Raw genomic sequence first — 18544 nt, 5'->3', positions numbered from 1 at the left:
TGACTCCTAAGAGTGTTTACACCACGGAAAATGGCAAAGGCTACAAATTAGGGATTCTCCTCGTCCTGGAGAACCAAATGCTGAAGCATTCATCAATGAGCTAGTGCGTAGGTTCTACTCTCTTTACAGACAGCTGGGGAGGGGCTAATGGGGGTAACTACCTCCACCTTCTTTCACCGGATAAAAACTCCATCACCTGCGAGTCCACGTCATCTGGGGAAATGGGGCTCAGGTGACATAGTCTACAGGGAGTTGTGCTGTTAACCCAAAGGCCAGGCTTCTCTGTGGGAGAAAACCGGACGATCTCCCGTGCAGCATACAGCCTAGGAAATTCACTGAATGGTCCGCTAAGAGTTGATTCCGTCTCAGTGACAATGAAAGGTTTGTGGGGGTTTTTTAAAAAGCCATGCATAGAAGTCCCTGGTAGTTCAGTCGTTAAAGCAATTAGCTGTGAGCCATATGAGCTGTGGGTTAGACCCATTAGTTACTTCATAGGAGAAAGAGGGGGCCGTCTGCTTCTGTAAAGATTTACAGCCTTCAACACCCCATGGGGCAGCTCGTTCTGTCCTACCAAGTGACCAGGAGTCAGCCCCGTGGCAGCAAATTTGTTTGGACCAAGCCATTTCATATTGCCAGATCTTCCTGTTTTAAAATGGACCACCTTTATAAAAAATGTTATATTGGTTTGCATATAATCATGCATATATGTCGTGTTTCATACGTATACTTTATGTTTTATATAATCTAAACCAGACTTTTTTGAGGGACATAATTTTTCAGACAGAAACTTCCCAAAACTCAGCAAAACAACTCACATTCCAATTAAATCAGACCCTCCAAAGACTACCCTTGAGTGGGGTTGTGTGGTGGGGAACCCTATAGCTTTTCTGGGGTTCCTGGGCACAGGTCTGAGAGAGAAGATAGAAGGAGTGGAGACAAGGAGTGAGTCGCCTGAGATATCATTGCTCCCCTCTGCGGTGTGATGGCCCCCCAATTCCTCCCACTGTAAGCACACCTTCCTTGTCCTCCTGTGCTTCCAAGGCCTCAAGGAAGGTCCAGCAGCTTCCCATGCAGCTGCAGGCAATGCTGCCTGTCCCCAGGCCCAACCAAACTCCAGCCTCCAAAGCTACAGTATTCACTCTGTGACATCTCCCGTCACCATTCAGCACGTGTCTACTGGACGCCTCTGTGTCAGGCCCAGGGTCCAGCGTGGAGGGGTGGGAGGCAGGAGGCAGTTCTTGTCCTGCAGCAACTCCAAGCTGTATAGAGAGAAGTGTGGGGGACAGGATGTGTGACAAGTACTGCGAATGACATATTCACAGGGTCTGTGGAAGGATCATGGAGAGACGGGTAAGTAGCCAAGGATGGTGCAACCGTGGCAAAATGCAGCTGGCCTGGCAGGTGTGAAGTCATGCTTGGGGTACAGTAGATGCTAAGGCTTGGGGGGCTGGGAACCACCTTTCCTGGGCACTGCGAAGCTCTGGGGTGGGGGTGAGGCTGTGGCCGAGAAGCGGGCAGGAATTAGATGACACAGAGTCTGTACTCCATGTGTGTGAACTTCACCCTGAGGGTCTAGAGAATGCCTTGACCTTGGAGGACATGAAGCAGGTGAGGCTCATGAGCAGATTGTCTAAGAAGGCTGCAGTGTGGAGGACAGACCAGACAGGGCAGCGTGGGTGCAGGGAGTCCATTCTGGACAAATTGGCCAACTGAGGGGACAGCAGTAGCATCAGAAGGAATGTGATGAATTAAGGGCAGTAGAATGACCAGGTGGAGTGAGGATGGCTGAGCAGTGAGGATGAGGAAACAGCATAAGATCCATCCATCATCCCAACACCCTCACTTTTAGCCCTTCTCTGCACCTGTGTCGCTATCTGGGAAGGTGATCTCCTGGGATCTCCCACATAAATATTTCCCAAGACTGGTCCACCTGAGTTCAAGGGACCCTAAGGCTCCTGTTTTCCTGTCTGCCTCTCCTTACTCCCATCCCACTTCAGAAACACAATGAGAGGAGACTCACAGTAGCATCTTGAGAACTGGAGACAGCAAAACCCAGAAAGCCAGGGTCCAGGAGACAAAGTGAGAGAACATCCGAGCTCTGAGATTTGCAGGCTGATTCTGCCAATTGTCCTCAACCTGAGGGCACCTCTCTGCCCATCGCTCCCCGCCCTCTCTGTGCCTGGATCTCCATCCTTCTCCAAGCTGTCCTTTCAACCTCCTTCGTATTGTTTGGAAAGACCCATCACCACTGGGTCTAGTACCGTCCTTCCTTCACTAAGACATAAGCATAACAATGTGTGTCTCTGTATGTGTGAGCATTATGTGTATATCCATGTGCACGTTCACACACACACACACACACACACACACACACACACACACCACACACCGGTTTCCAGACACTGATCAGTCTGTATAGGGAGAGGTGAGCCAAGTGCAACAGTCCTTTAGCAAGTCTAGCCTGTAGCTCGGACTTACATTTCCCTCGTGGGAACCAGAAATAGATATCCTTCCATTGCACAACTTAGTAAAAATGTTTCCCATTGGAAGATGGAAGTAGAAAAGGTACCTGTTCAGACCTTCTACTAGGGTGGGCAGAAGTTCATTTAAGAGGGAGCCTTGTGCGAGGGCGTGATGGAAACCTTCACTATATTTAGGTTTTAACACGACCCCTTGTGCAGTGCCCAGCCTGTGTAACTATAAACTCCAGCTCTGCTGCCCATGGGCCTTTGCCTGGCTCAGCCAGCTCTAGAGTGCTCAGTCCATGGGGACACCGGAGGGAGCGCAGAACCCTCCTGGCTGTGACAGAACGTGCATGGACCAGCATCTGCCTGGAGGTGCCTCGGTTTGGGTCTTTGGGATGGGGCGGTGAGTGACTTGGGGAAGGGTAGTGGATGTGAATAGATGCACAGAGGGAGAAGTGCAGTACACATCTGGTAGCTGGAACCTGCTGTGGCTACAATGCCAGGAGGGGGGTTGACTCCAAAGGGGGCAGGGTAGGGACAGAGGCTACACTGCTAGGGCTTGGCAAGAAGTGTCCAAGCAAAATGTACCCCCAAAAGGTCAGATTCCAAGAATGAAGGCACAGGAGAGCACAGATGTGGCTCTGCACCTTCGAGGGTACCCCTGCCTTAGGGTCCCCAGGCGAGAACATGCCCACCTCTTGCCTTCTGTACCTTGGGCAGCTGCACTTCATGGGACTCGGGCTCCTGGCCTCAGCCCCCCATCTCTTGTCCTCTGCACCTTGGGCAGCTGTACCTCCTGGGACTCGGGCCCCTGGCCTCCGCCCCAGCCTGGCTCTCAAAGCCTCTTTGTTCCAGGGGCTGAGCAGCGACTGCCCCGGATCTGATAAGACCCATGAAGTGATAGCCACTCCACCTTGTTCAGCACCTTCCCAAACCACACCTGTTGGTTTAGCACGTAGGCTGCCTCTACCTTAGCCGGACTCAGACACAGCCCACCCACTGAAGATCCCTCTCATCCCATGAGGAAGCAGGATGGAGAATCTTTATCCGTATTTCCTTATTATCCTTAAGGTAAACAAATCGAGACTTTGAGAGTGAAAATGACTAGCACATTTTTAGGAGAGGCCATTCCTTGGAAAGGGACATCATGCTTGGAAAGGTGGAGAATCAGCAAAACAGAGGAAGACCTTCAAGGAGATGGACTGACGTAGTGACTTCAGCAATGGGCTCAAGTGTGTCAGAGCTACTGGTGAGGATGGCACAGGATAGGACAGGGTTCAGAGCTGTTGTCCACGGGGTCGCTATAAGTCATATTTGACTCAATGGCACCTAACAATAACATGGTCATGTATTCTACAATCAGGGTCTGAAGTTGCTGAAATATGCAATCAAGACACACTAATAATTATTGGTGATTGGAATCCAGAAGATGGGCATGAAAAGAAAGATCAGTAGCTGGAATACAAGGCTTTAGCCTTTGAGGGAGATTGTATGATAGAATTTTGCAAGATCAAGACTTATTAATTGAAAATACTCTTTTCAGCTCCAGGAATGGTGATTGTAAACATGAACTTTGCTGGGTAGAATGTGCAGAGAAATCAAATCTGCTATATTTGTGCAGAAAGACATTGGCGATGTTCAATATGATTAGTCAGAGCAACGCCAGGGCCTGGCTGAGGAATAGACTGTCAACTGATCATAAGCGAGCAAATGAGATGATACAATGGGACACAGAAATGATCTAACAGTGTCATTAACACTATTATACACAAGTAAAATATTGATGAACGCAATTTAAAAATAGAAGAAATACACCCCCCGCAGTTAGGGACCTCTCCAAATTCTTGAGGAGTAATGATGTCAGTTTGCAGACTAGGGTGTGAGTAATTCAGTCCATAGTCCTTCTGGTCACTTGCTGTACATTAGAGAGCTGGACAATGAATAAAGATGACAGAAGAATTGACTCCTTTGAGCTGTGGTCTTGGAGAAGAGCACTGAACATCCCATCGATGGTCAAAAGAACAAACAGCTATGTCTTGGAGAGGGTGCAGTCACAGTTCTCTTTGGAGGCAAGAATGATGAGGCTTTTCCTTACATACTTTGTGCATGTTGCTAGGAGGGGCTATTTCTTGGAGAAGGACATGATGCTAAGAAGGGCTAAGGGTTGGCAAAGGAGAGGAAGACCCTCAACCAGGTGGGTTGATGCAGTGACTGCCACAATGGGCTCTTGTATGTCGAGAAGTGTGAGGATGGCACAGGATAGGACAGGGTTCAGGTCTTTTGTTCATCATGTCTTTTTGAATCATACTCAACTTGATGTCACATAACAACTAACAGTACATCCCCAGGGGACTCTCAGGTACTCAAACTAGACTCAAAAGAGGTCACGGAAAAGGGATCTCATTGCTAATGTCACATGGACCTTGGCTGAAAGCAGACATTATAAAAAAGATGTTTTCCCGTGCTTTATTGACTACCCAAAGGTAGTGCGGCTGTGTGGATCAGAATAAATTATGAATAACATTACAAAAAATTGGGAGTTCCAGAACTTCTTAAAAAAATAATGTTCATGCGAGACCAATACATAAACCAAGAGGGAGCAATCTAAGCAGGACAAGGAGTGATTGCATTGGTTTAAAGTCAGGAAAGGGGTACATTAGAATTGTTACCTATGTGGGCTGTATGTTGAGCAAGTAATCTGAGAAACTACATGAAGAAGAATGAGGCATCAATCTTCTCTCATTAACATGTGATACACAAATGACACAGCCTTATTTGCTGAAAGTAAAGAAGACTGAAGAACATCATAGACTGTACAGTCTTCAGTATGGATTACACGTCAACATAAAGAAAACAAAAATTCTCACAACTGGACCAGTAAACAACATTATAATAAATGGGGAGAAGATTGAAGCTGCTAAGGATTTTATTTTACTTGTATCCACAAAATACAACTATGGAAGCATAAATGAAGAGATCAAATGACACATTACATTGGATACATCTGCTGTCAAGGACCTCTCTAAAGTGCTAAAGAGAAAGGATGCTAGGTTAAAGACTAAGGTGCACCTGGACCAAGTAAAATTATTTTTAATTGTTTCAAATGTTTGTTGTCTTCAAAACAGCTATGAGATATCATCTCACCCCAGTAAGATTAGCAAAGTTTGACAGAACAGCAAACAACAAATGCTGGCGAGGTTCTGGAGAAATTGGAACCCTTATTCACTGTTGGTGAAAGTGTAAAATGATGCAACCACTACAGTAGGCAGTGTGGTGTTTTCTCAAAAAGTTGGAAATAGAAATACCATTTGACCCAGCTGTTACACTACTGGGAATATATTCTGAAGAAACCATTACTGCCACACATATATATGCACACCCATGTTAATTGCTGCTTTGTTCACAGTAGCAAAGAGTTGGAAACCACTCAAGTGCCCATCAACAAACAAATGGATAGAGAAGCTGTGGTTTCATACAATGGAATATTACACTGCATTGAAAAACAAAGAACTCATGAAATATTATACAAAATGGGTGGCCCTGCAGGATATTATGCTGAGTGAAATATCTCAGTCACCCAGGGACAAACACTGCATAATACCACTGTTATAAAACAGTATTGCCATTGGGGTTAGGGGGAATCTAAGAAAAAAGGGTTTAAATATTGTATACTGCATTGAAACAGATGAGAGAGAGAACTGTTTGAAAGGAATATATGATTAGATATTATTTTCATGACAAGAGTCCAGAATGAGAGCTTCATGGGGGAGTACACGGGGTGGGGGGAGGATTGTATAATAATGAAAGAGGGGGTTTTTGGTTTGTTTTTGTATTTTTACTTTTCAAAGAGAAAAACAAACTAGGGGGAGGGGTGGGCAGGGAGGAAAATGTACAACAATGAATGAGTGGAAATCCAAAGTTTCTATAAACTTTCATTAAAATTTCAATTTTTAAAAAAGAGTGTTGATTGTGGAACAACAACAAGAAGAACTGATGTCTTTACCTGGTGGTGTTGACAAAGAATATGGAGTATTCCATGGAATGCCAGAAGAATGCTCCTTCGATTCAAGGATGGAAAGACTCATTGAGTGTACTTTGGACATATTATCACGTGTGACCAGCTCTTGGAGAAGGACAACATGCTTGGTGAAACAAGGTCAGTGGAAAGAGGAAGGCTCGGTAAGGTGGATTGACACACTGGGTAAACAAGTGGGTTTGAACAAGTGGGTTCAAACAATGAGTCTCAATGATTATGAGGACAGCCCAGGGCCAGGGATCGAGTGCTATTGTAAATAGGGCTGTGTGAATCACAACCAACTCAACAGCCTCGAACAACAATAACAACAACGATTCCTTCTACCTATAAGCCTAGTGTGCTAGGTCTGATGTTGTCACTGTATTTTAAAATCCTAACATCCTGTGTAATAAGAATATTCTTAATTCCTACTTTGCAAAAGAAAATAATGAGGCCCAGAAAGTTAAAGTCACTTTCTCAAGGTCACACAGCAGCAGAGTCTGGACCAGAACTCAGCTCCCTTGCAGCAGCAGTAAGAGGGAGATGGAAACTGAAGGGGCACCATTCCACAGGAAGGGAGGACGGTACCCCAAGTCACAGCCTAAAGATCTAATATGATTGGAAGTGGTTTGGACTCTCCCAATAGAAAATGATTTGGGATTAATACAGTCCGAGGTACTATGACAGGGCCCAGGAATGTATGTATGCAGGACCCAGGGGCATTATCAAAATATGTCCACAAATTCTTTGACATCTCACCTACGGAGAGGTAGGGTCTTGTCCTTCCCCTTTGAATTGGGCCTCAGAATAGGTCAAGAAAAAGCCCTGGGACTTCTGCCTGGTTTTCTTCGGTGAAGCTCAATTACCCAGACTGCCATGCTGCAGAGCGTATAGATTGCTGTTCTGTTCGACTGCTCAGCTGAGCTCCCAGCTGACAGCCAGCATCAATGACCAGCTTTACAAGAGTGCTTTACAAGTGTGCTTCAGCCTAGTGGAGCCTTGAGATAGTTGCAGTCCTGGCCAATAGCTGTAAGCCAATCCTCAAAAGGCCCCAAGTGAATATCTCATGGCCACGCACTTCAATTCTGACCTGCAATTCTGACCTGCAAAGTGGTTGTTCGGGGATGATTGCTTATCCAGCAATAGTAGCCAGAGCAAAGGATGGAGCTTGTGAAGGTGCCTTCTGAGGCTTTCCAGAGGTCTTTAACACAATTTTACTTCCAAGACTTTAAACCTTGGAGTCATCTGCGTGAGGTTGAAGGAGGTGTGATGTCCCTTCGTCTTCTAAAGTGACAGCGTAAGAAGACACATGAAATGGAATAAACAGAGAAGCTGGCAATCAGAAATCCCTGTGTAACACTATTAACATGTTAGGGGGCTCACCAAAAGATTAGAGATTCAAATCTACCCAGAAGTGCCTCGGAAGAAAGGCCTGAAGAACTACTGCTGAAAAACCAGCCACTGAAAACCTGACCTAGCATAGTTTGTCTACTCTGATACACATAGGGTCACTATGAGTGGCAGTTGACAGTAACCGGTAGGCACAGCTGGTATCAGGGACAAGGGGAAGGGTTGGGTGGGTGGGTCTCACCTTTTGCAATCACTTGAAAAACACTGTGCATCCACCCTGGTGGCAGGACCTCTGATGTTATTAAACTCTTGCAAAAGCAAAGAGCCTTTTAATGTGCTTCTGAAAAGAAGGAAGCTCATGGATCTGAGCAAGGAGTTCTAAATAACCAAATGGAAAGAATGACTGCTAAAGCATTTAAAAACCCCATCTTCTGAATGTGGAAGACAGTGCTTAAACGTCAAGACGGAACTGGGAAAAGGGTTGGATATTTTTTTAGACAGTACTGGCAATATTTTGTCCTTGTGCCTTTACAAACAGGAATAGCCAGGCTGGGGCAAAGAAGTCCATGAAAGTGAACCAGAAAGCACCTTGTCCTAATAAACTCCAGGTGTATCTGTACCTGGTTTCTCCACACACTTCTGTTTCTGCACACACTTCTGTACAGCAACTTAGAAGATAACTAGGCAGGTAATAGGGATGAGATGTGGTAGGTGTGTGGTGGTGGAGAGATGAGTGTGAAGACAGATATCCTGGGGGTTTTTTTGTTTTGGTTTGGTTTTTTTACATGAGTCTTAAAGTTTTATTTTGCTTCCTTTTATAAGCAGTTTAATGTTCCCTTTTTCCTTTTTTATTTTATTAATTTTAATGAACATTTAGAGATCCTGTTTTTGAACTTTTTTTTCTTACAAAAGCAAAAGCTGGGTATGTTAAAAAAATCTAATGAAGGCGAGCTCTGATGGCCTAGTGGCAAGGAGCTGCACTGCAATCCCAGAGGTGAGCGGTTCAAATCTACCATATGCTCTGCTGAAGAAGGAGGAACAATCACCTCCTGTATCAGTCAGATCCGATTTGATGGTACACACATAATAATAATAATAATAATAATAATAATAATAATAATAATAAAATCTAATGAAGAGAGGAAAACAGTAAGTTTACAATGGAAAGAGCTGGTAGACACCACCTCAACCAAGGGATCAAGATTAATGTCACCAGTAAGGTATATCATGTACCTCTTGATATCTCTCTGTCTCTTACTGGTCAGGCTGTTGCACTGTGATGGCAGTCATGTTGCTGTGATGGTGGAAACGATGCCACTGGTATTTCAAATGCCAGGAGGACCACGCACTGTTGATAGGCATCAGTGGAGCTTCCAGACTGAAATACTAGGAAGAAAGATTTGCTGATCCACTTCTGGAAATTAACCAATGAAAACCTAAGAAACATACATACACACCCCAACAAGAAACCAACCTGCTCTCCAAATCACTTACTTTCGTCATGTCATCTAAAGGTCTTTCTGGAAGACAGCATGCTTGATGAAATGCCAGCTAGTTTGAAGGAGACTATTGGTGAGATAGGTTGAGACAGTAGCCACAATGATAGATTCCTTTGAAAATCACCAGTGACTGTGTGAGGATAATGAAGGTCTAGGCAATGATGTGTTCTGTTGTACCCTGGGTAAGAGTAGGAGTTAAAGTCATTAACTCAATGGCAAGGACCATCATCATCATCACTCCTTGCAAAGGGTATATCACCTCTAGGTTCTCCTTTCCAATAATACAAAAAGACACCCTTTAAAAAGACTTACAAAATCCAGACTGAGGCATATACTACTAAATCACTGGCCAACACTGGTTAAGCCCTCAGCTGTCAACCAAAAACTCACTAGTTCACACCCATCAGTTTCTCTATGATATAGGAGTCTGTTCTTGCAAAACTTTATAGTCTTGAAAACCCGATGGGGCAGTTCTACTCCATCCTACAGGGTGCTATGAGTTGAAATGGACTCAATGGTGATGGATTTTGTTTGGTTTACTTTTCCAAAAAGTCAAGATTATGGAATACAAGGAAAGACCCAGAACCTGCTCACATGGGAGATTTCCCATCCGTCTCCCAAGGTGGTGGCCTCCAATCACATGCCTTCAGGACTGCAGTGCAGCTTCTTGCCATTAGGCCACCAGAACTCCAAAATTAGACTCTGGTGGAAGACTCTCTCCTTCTATTGGCTGTAGGGGAAGGTCTTTGTTTCTTTTCAACTTCTGTTTTGTGATTCTTTCATGGTCTTGTGGGCTATGGCATCTTTCTTCTTTCATCTCTGCTTTTTTGTTGTTTGCTTAATTTACCCTTATAGTTAAAGAGATTGATTTAAGAAATACAGAACATAGGGAACTCTGGTGGCCTAGTGGCAAGATGCTGCACTGCAATCCCAGAGGTACATGGTTCAAATCCACCAGATGCTCTGCTGGAGAAGGAGGGGGAAATCTCCTGTACCAGTCAGATCTGATTTGATGGTACACTTAAAAATAACACAATAAAAATTTAAAACTTTTAAAAATTTAAAAAAGAAATACAGAACATAAATACTGCCTCATTAACATAACAGAGAAAACTGTATTCCCAAATGGAATTACAATCACAAGTGTAGTGGGATTTTTAAAAACACATTTTGGGAAGATACAACTTGAACTGTAACACTCTATTCTAGTCATACTTCTGGGCTGAGTGGAGAAGAATAGAAATTAGAGAATATAAGAGAAAGGGAGTTTAGTCTGAGATGAGCTGGGGAGTGGGAGCTGTCCATGGTGCTGGTCACAGAGCCATGGATTTGCAGAGCCTGCAGTAGAATGGATAGGAAGGACAGCCAGGAAAGCCAACGCATGAGGAAAAAACACTGCTCAGACTAGAAAGAATGGAGCAGTTGGAGCTGATGACAGCTCCTCCATCAATGAGGAGCTATCAAAAGGACAAGAGACTCCGAATTTTTGGTGTGAAACAAATAAATATGTATACAGTAGCCAATGAAGTAGAGATTTGTACTCAGGTCTAACTAGTACTCCTAGCATAGCTGCACTGTTTGTTAAAACCTGGGCATACTTGGGTAAGAGTTGGTTACTGGGTCTTCTATTACTGTGATGGCTTTTTCATTCCCTTTCTTCCTGGTTCTTCCTCATCACCAGGTTGTCTCATGATCCAGCAACTCAAGGATTAATACCTGGCACAGTGGGCTTCTAGAACTCTTTGATGACTCCAAGATCAGCTAATAACTATTCCTATTGTACAGTGCCCAGACCTCACCAATTATTCAGTATTGTAAATATCACTCCTCATTGACCCCATTTCACAGATTAGGAAAGCAAGGCTTAATAATTTGGTTCAAGTCGTTTAGCTGTTAAATGCTAGAACACTGCCTGGGTTTCCCATTGTTGTTGTTGTTATGTTCCGTTGAGTCATTTGCGACTCATAGTACCCTATGTACAACAGCCCTAAACCCTGCTCTATCCTGTACCAATTGCACTGCCTCTGACACACCCATCCCAATTACCCCAGTCACTGAATCAATCCACCTCATGGAGTGTCTTCCCCTCCTGCGCTGTCCCTCCACTCTCCCAAGCATGATGTCCCTCTCAATGCCACAGACTAGGTGACTTATAAGATGGGTAATTTATTGTCTTACAGCTCTGAAGTCTGAAAGTCCAAATCAGGATATCATCCACGTTGACGCCTTCTGAGGGCTCTAAGAAAGGATTGTTCCATGTCTCTCTCCTAGTTTCTGGTGGCTCCTAGAAGCCCTGGAGGCCAGGAGGATCTGAAGCTATCTCTACTCATCCGTCTTTCTCCCTTTATTCTAAATCTTCTTCTTGTGGTTATACACCAGGGAGTCACAATTGACTCAAAGCTGATCATCCAGTGGGGTTTCAAAGGTTGTAAACAGCACAGGAGGTGGTTACCCATCCATCTTCCACCAAGCAGCTGTTAGATTCAAACAGTGTGCCTTTGGTTGGCACTCGGCCACCAGAGTTTCCCAACTTAGTCCGAAGCAATCTCCTGAATCATTGCTCACTTCTATTTACAGTCTTGAACCAAGCACCACCCTTTCTTGTTGTTTTTCCTGCTCAGTGGGGCACAGGGTCTCTTTCACAGACTGCAGGTTCTTGAAAAGGGTCTTCCAAAGCCAACCCAGATTTTCCTTCCTTCTCCTCAACTCAACCCCTTGCTGTGCCTCTTCCTCTGCTGTGCACTTCCCTGGGTGAAATCATGCTAGGCTTTCACATCAGTCAAGGTCACTAACCAGTAGGGCTCACTCATAGGGGTAGACAGAAGCCCACAGAAGCAGAGCCCACAGGGGCCTTGCTAAGAGAAGAACATCTTTTTCCATCATCCCAAACCTACACTCTACCAAAATCTTAGAAGACAAGAGCTGGGGAATGAGACTCTCCCAGTGAGAAAGCCCAAAAAGTGGGTGACATCATGAGCTTTGCCTCCTCCCTGGACTTTCTCATAGACTCATGGGCATCATAAACTCTGACCTCAGAAGTCACTACTCCATGTTTCTTTTTGGTTGATGAATGGATGGATAAACAAGTCCCTTTTCCTTGTTCCTAAGGTCCAGCTGAGCTAGGATTGCCCTTTCAAAAAGAATTTAACACACTTGAGATAAAGTTTAAAAAAAAATAATCATTTTATAAAATACAACAGCATAAAAGTTGTCATGCTTAAAAGTGTAAGTGTTGTATTTGCGGGTAAAGCCAACGGAAAACTCCCTGAGTGCCGTATTCCCAGTGCTGGCATACTTGGCACACCCCCTCCCCGGCTCCTGCCTTCCAGACCTGCCAGTCTCTTGCCAGGTGACCCCCTAGACAACCAGATGACTGTCATCTCAATCTGTCTTGCACTATTGACAGGTAAGCTGCAACTCTTTCAAAAATTTCCGATTATTTTCAGGGTTAACTCGCTAAGGTGCCTTCCAACTAGCCACGCCCCCTCTCTCTTGTCTGAGAGGAAACTGGCTCGCTGCCTAGTTATTGGACAATAAATCATCTTTTATTGCTCATAAATGAACTTTGAGCCCTTAGACTTGACCCACCTAAGAAGATCCTTCATCTCAGTGCACAAACCAAGTGGACAAAGGAGCTGCGCAAACCGGATGTTGTGTGTAACAATTTCTTCTTCACACTTGACCTTTAAAATACGACCACGAGTCAGCCAAGTGCTGGGATGACAGGAGAAGAAGGTGAGAGAAGCAGCAAGGACACGTTGCCTCCTATCAGCACAAGAATCGACCTGAAAAGCAACATGTAAATTGAAAAAAATAATTGCAAATTTAAAAAAATACAAGTTACTGTAAGGCCAACAATTGCAATTACAGAGAAGGAGGTTCTGGTGGAATTTTGGGCCCTTTTATCACCAGTGCGATGTCAGGGAAAGAACAGGAATGAACAGGATCAACTCCCATTGGGGTCACGATTGGCGAGGTCGTCTCGACTAGAGGATTGTACACATCACGCCGCAACCTCTAGGAGCCTTAAGTTACTATTAGAAAGGAATATTAAATAACTATGAGATATCATCTCACCCCAGTAAGAATAGCAAAATATAACAGAACAGCAAGCAACAAATGCTGGCGAGGATGTGGAGAAACTGAAACTCTTATTCGCTGTTGGTGGGAATGTAAGATGGTGCAACCATGGTGGAAGGCGGTGTGGCGCTTTCTCAAAAAATTGCAAATAGAGATACCATTTGACCCAGCAATCCCATTACTGGGAATATACCCCAGAGAGACCATGTCTGCCATCCAAGCAGATATATGCACACCCATGTTTGTTGCAGCTTTGTTTACAATAGCAAAGAGTTGGAAGCAGCCTAAGGGCCCATCAACAAACGAATGGATAGAGAAGCTGTGGTATATCCACACAATGGAATATTATGCAGCATTGAAAAACAAGGAACTCATGCAATATTATTCAAAGTGGGTGACCCTGGAGGACATTATGCTAAGTGAAATATCTCAGTCACAAAGGGACAAATACTGCATGGTGCCACTGTTGTAGAATGGGTCTGACATCAGGGTGGGGGTATGACAGAAAAAAACTGGATAAATTATGTATATTGTATTGAAACAGATGAGGGAAAGAACAGATTAGAAGTGATATATGATTGAGTATATGGCACAGGAATCCAGAATTAAGGTTGCATAGAGAGGTGTACTCGGGGTGGGGGGTGGGGGGAAGGGACGTGGGAATTATATACTAATGAAGGAATTTTTTTTCTCTCTTCGGAGGGGGTGGGCAGGGAGAAAATTGCGGCAATGAATGAAGGGAAATCCAAAACCTCTGTAAAAAAAAAAAAGTAAAATAAAAGTAAGAGATATTTGAAAATAAAAAAAGGAAGGAATATTAATGAGAAAAAAGAAATTATGCATTAAAGAGAGAAATGCATTTGCCTTGTAAAAGTCTTGACTCCTTGCAGCTACCGTCGTTGCCCTGGGATACCAGAAGACGCTGTTTGCTGGGCGTCCTGTTCCCATGGAAACGACAGCATGGCGGTGTGAGTTGTTCCCTGGGGAGCAGCGTGAGCGATAGGAAAGGTAAGTGTTCCCGGATGGTTCCTCCTCTGGGAAGCTGCAACCCGAGGTCTCCTCCACGTCTTTCAGAGGACCCTGGGGCTGAGACTTGGGTGAAGGAGAATCAGATAGGATCCGGAAAAGAGAGTAACAGCCCTTAGAGTGTTTTGGCGTAGCCTTGGGGGAATTGCAGTGCTAATTCAAAGATCACACCTCTCTGGTGGTTTGAATCCACCTGTGGCTTCTGCGAGGTTGTGCAGTCTCCTTCTATGCCCCTTTCAGCCTCGGAAACACAATGAAGGGTCAGCGTGAGTCCTTCCGACTGGACGACATCAGGAGCTGAGAGTTCTTCTGTTTCTTCCTCCTTTGATATAGTTCACCGTGACTTAACTTTTTTCTATTGGTCGTCTCAAGAACTTTTTAGGTCCAAAATCAGGCAGGTAAAGGAAGCTGGTGATATATATACACATCTATAATATAGTATGGTGGCCTAGCGGCAAGAAACTGCACTGCAATCCTGAAGGTACGTAGTTCGAGGCCACCAGCTGCTCGCAGGAGAAGGATGGGCAATCTGCTCCTGTGCAGCAATTAACTGCCTCTGAAAACCTGTTTTCAGAGGGTCAGCTATGGGTCAATTCCGACTCTATGGTACACAACAACAAGTATATAGTACAATATATTTTACATAGTATAACATCACATATAATAAGTGGTATAGTATTGTGTGTGTATACACACACACACACATATATATGAACATGAACATGAAGCTCTAGTGGCCTACTGACCAAAAGCTGTACTTCAGTCTTTTAGGCATGCAGTTCGAATCCTTCAGCTGGTCCAAAGGAGAAGGATGGGTACTCTCTTCACCTACAGTTTAGTGCCTTGAAAACCCATTGGAGGGTCAGCTATGGGTTGATTCTAACACAATGGCACATAACAGTATTTGTTTAGAAGCTTATATTTTAAAATAACTAAAAGTACACACTTGTACAGTCACATTACAGTGTTGCAGACAACTGAGTCATTGGAAGAACAGTCCAAGCTAGCATGTAAATGATACTATTTAATTATAGTTACATAGCTTGAATGATGTTAGTTTAAAAGTTGGTTTTTCTCGCCATTAAGATAGCCTGCTCTGGTGTCCAGCTACCTGAACTGCAGACACATGGTCTTGTAAATCTCCAACAGCTGTGGGACTAGGATAAATGAGCAAGTGCTTCCCACACTGAACAGCATTACTTGAGGAAGACTGAAGCAAGAACCTGGTGGTGGTAGAGAGACTGCCTCATTGCTGAGGTGAAACTGAGATGAAGGCCACAGTTAATGGTTTTGCTTTTCTTGATGCATGATGGAAAAGCTGACTGCTGAACTGAAACTGGAGTATGGACTAACTGGGGAATTGTGCCTTAGGACTTCTAGGCTAGAGCCTGGATTTGCATTCGATAATATTCTTTTCCTCCTCCATTCTCCAATTTACTTCCCTAATAAACCCCACTTTCAACACCACAACTCTAAGTAAAGTCTGTGATTCAACAACGAATTTTGAACCTGATGATTGGTGGAAATAGGTCAGGAGCATGGGGCGTGACATGTGTGACCTAGCAGCTATCTGTTTGCTGCTATGGATATTATGAATGGGGACAATTCCCCTTTATGAATTGGGTAGAAGTCCGACTCGGCCATCTCCACGTTGTCTCTGCTCCTTTCAGGGTTTCTCTAGTGCTTTCCCCCCTGTTTCCTATTTCATTCTAGCTACACATCAACTTGTACAGTAGGGTACACCTTTTGCAGGTGAGGATGCTGAGGCTCAGGGATGTAAAGGGACTTGGACATCTCAAAAGAAGGAGCCAATGCTGGAAACTGCTTTACCTGGTGCAGATCCCATCCTCCATCCCATCAGCCCAGTAACCTGGGCGGGACCAGCTTTCTGTGCCAGTCTCTCATTTCTGTGTGCTCTCTGGGATAGTTCCCTGTGTTGATTGGAGACTTTTCAGAGCTCCTGGGGTAGGGACTGTCTGTAGAATCCCTCTAAAGTCAGAAGCATCAATAAGACAGGACAGGACTGCAAGGCTAGCCAATGACAGCAAAGTAATGTTACCTGTCTCTCCAGCTTATATTTATCCTGTCTGAACATCTACTTCCCAATCGAAGATGGTGGCTTTGATTGTCTTGTCCAGTGTCTGATACCTAGTAGGCACTTGGTAAATACTTTGTGAATGAAAGAGTGAGTGGGTGAACCTAAGAGAGTCACCTCCAGAGGTTTTTTAAGATGTTAACAATTAGGAAAAACTTTAATTCATTAGATCTTTTGTCCTGGATGGGAGATGGAATGGGAATAGGAGAGTGTCTGATTAAATGTGTAAATTCATAAAAAGTGACCATGACATTGTTTACATATGTATAATTTTCAGACTACTCAGTATCCTTGATAGGACAACCTGAGTCTTGTCATAACAAGGACCTGAGTCTCAAACTAAAAAAGAGGTGATTTTTAAGCCAAATAAAAGGCAGTCTACATTGAATATCTATGGAGGTCTTACAATGTTGGCAGGCAGATGTTAAGTTCTTAAGAAATGTCAATAAAAGTTGTTGATGTTTTTGAGATTGTTTTCTGAAAACTGAGAAAGGATGCCAAGGAGTATGACAAATGATCTATAGTGGTGCAGTGATTACGTGATCAGCTGTTACCTGAAAGATTGATGGTTCAAATCCATCAGCTGCTCTGCAAGAGAAAAAAAAAGATATGACAATCTGTTTCTATAAAGATTTACAGCTTTGACTACCTTGTGGGATGTCTTGTATGCTTGTTGTGAGTTGGAATTGACTCAACAACAATTTAGTCTGAAAAATAGACATATGTTCCAAATAGGTATTCAATTAATGTCCAGTTAAGTAGCCACCAGGCGTATGTATTTGTTGAGCGCTTGAAAGATGTTAAAGAAAAACTGAGCTGTGCTGTAAGTGTAAAATACATTCCAGATTTCAAAGACTCGGTAAAAAAGTAAAATTTTAATACTTCTTAATATTTATTACGTGTTGAGATTATAATAATTTGCATCTTTTGGGGTAAGACATCATGCTAGAAAAAAGTCAAGGGTTGGAGACCCTTAACAAGGTGGATTGACACAATGACTGTGACAATGGACTCAAGCATAGAGATAATCGTGAGAATGGCACAGGATAGGGCAGGGATCAGATCTGTTGTCCATAGGGTCATAGATCCAAAGTCAACTTGACGGCACATAGTAACGAAAACTTACAATTACTTTGACAGTTTCTTTTTACCTTTTAAATATGATTACTAGAACTGAGCAAGGAGACACTGCCTGGTTCAAAATCAGGAAAGGAGTGCATCAGGAATGTGTCCTGTCTCCATACCTTTTCAGTCTATCTGCAGAACAGATGATTCAGGAGACTGTACTTTATGAAGAAGAATATAGTGTCAGGATTGGAGGAAGACTCATCAGCAAACTGTGTAATGCAGATGACACTAACTTACTGGCTGAAATTGAGGAGGACCTGAAGCACTTGCTGCAGAAAGTCAAGGACTGCAGTCTTTAATATGGACTGAAGCTCAACATCAAGAAGACAAAGATTCTCACCACTGAGCCAATTCGCAGCACCATGATAGATGGAGAAGAGGTTGAGGTTATGAAAGCTTGCATGGCTCCACAATCAACACTGTTGATCCAGCAGTCAAAAGACTAATCACATTAGGGAAATCTGCTGTCAGGGTCTTATCTAAAATGCTGAAGAGCAATGGTGTCATCCTAGAGACTAAATTGCACCTGATCCACTCTATGGTCTTTGCAATTACTTGCTATGCATCAGAAAGCTGAACAATGACTAAGGACGACAGAAGAGAATCGATGCCTTTGAGTTGTGGTGCTAGAGAAGAATCTTGAACATACAATGGACTGCCAAAAGAACAAACAGGTCTGTCTTGGAGAGGGTGAAACCAAGTTTCTCCTTGGAGACAAGGACTTAGACATACTTTGGGCATGTGGCCAGGAGGAACCAGTCCTTGAAGAAGGTCATCATGCTTGAACAGGTGGAGGGACAGTGAAGTAAGATCTCAGATGACATGGATTGACACAGTGACTAGGGTAATGGAGATAGGTATGTTGGAGACAGTGAAACTCAGGATG

Source organism: Elephantulus edwardii, unplaced genomic scaffold (genome assembly GCF_000299155.1).
Source record: "Elephantulus edwardii isolate Elephantulus edwardi_28Jun2011 unplaced genomic scaffold, EleEdw1.0 scaffold00087, whole genome shotgun sequence".
Classification (NCBI taxonomy): Eukaryota; Metazoa; Chordata; class Mammalia; order Macroscelidea; family Macroscelididae; genus Elephantulus; species Elephantulus edwardii.
The sequence above is the reverse complement of the archived record's forward strand: the minus strand, read 5'-3'. Positions refer to the sequence as shown.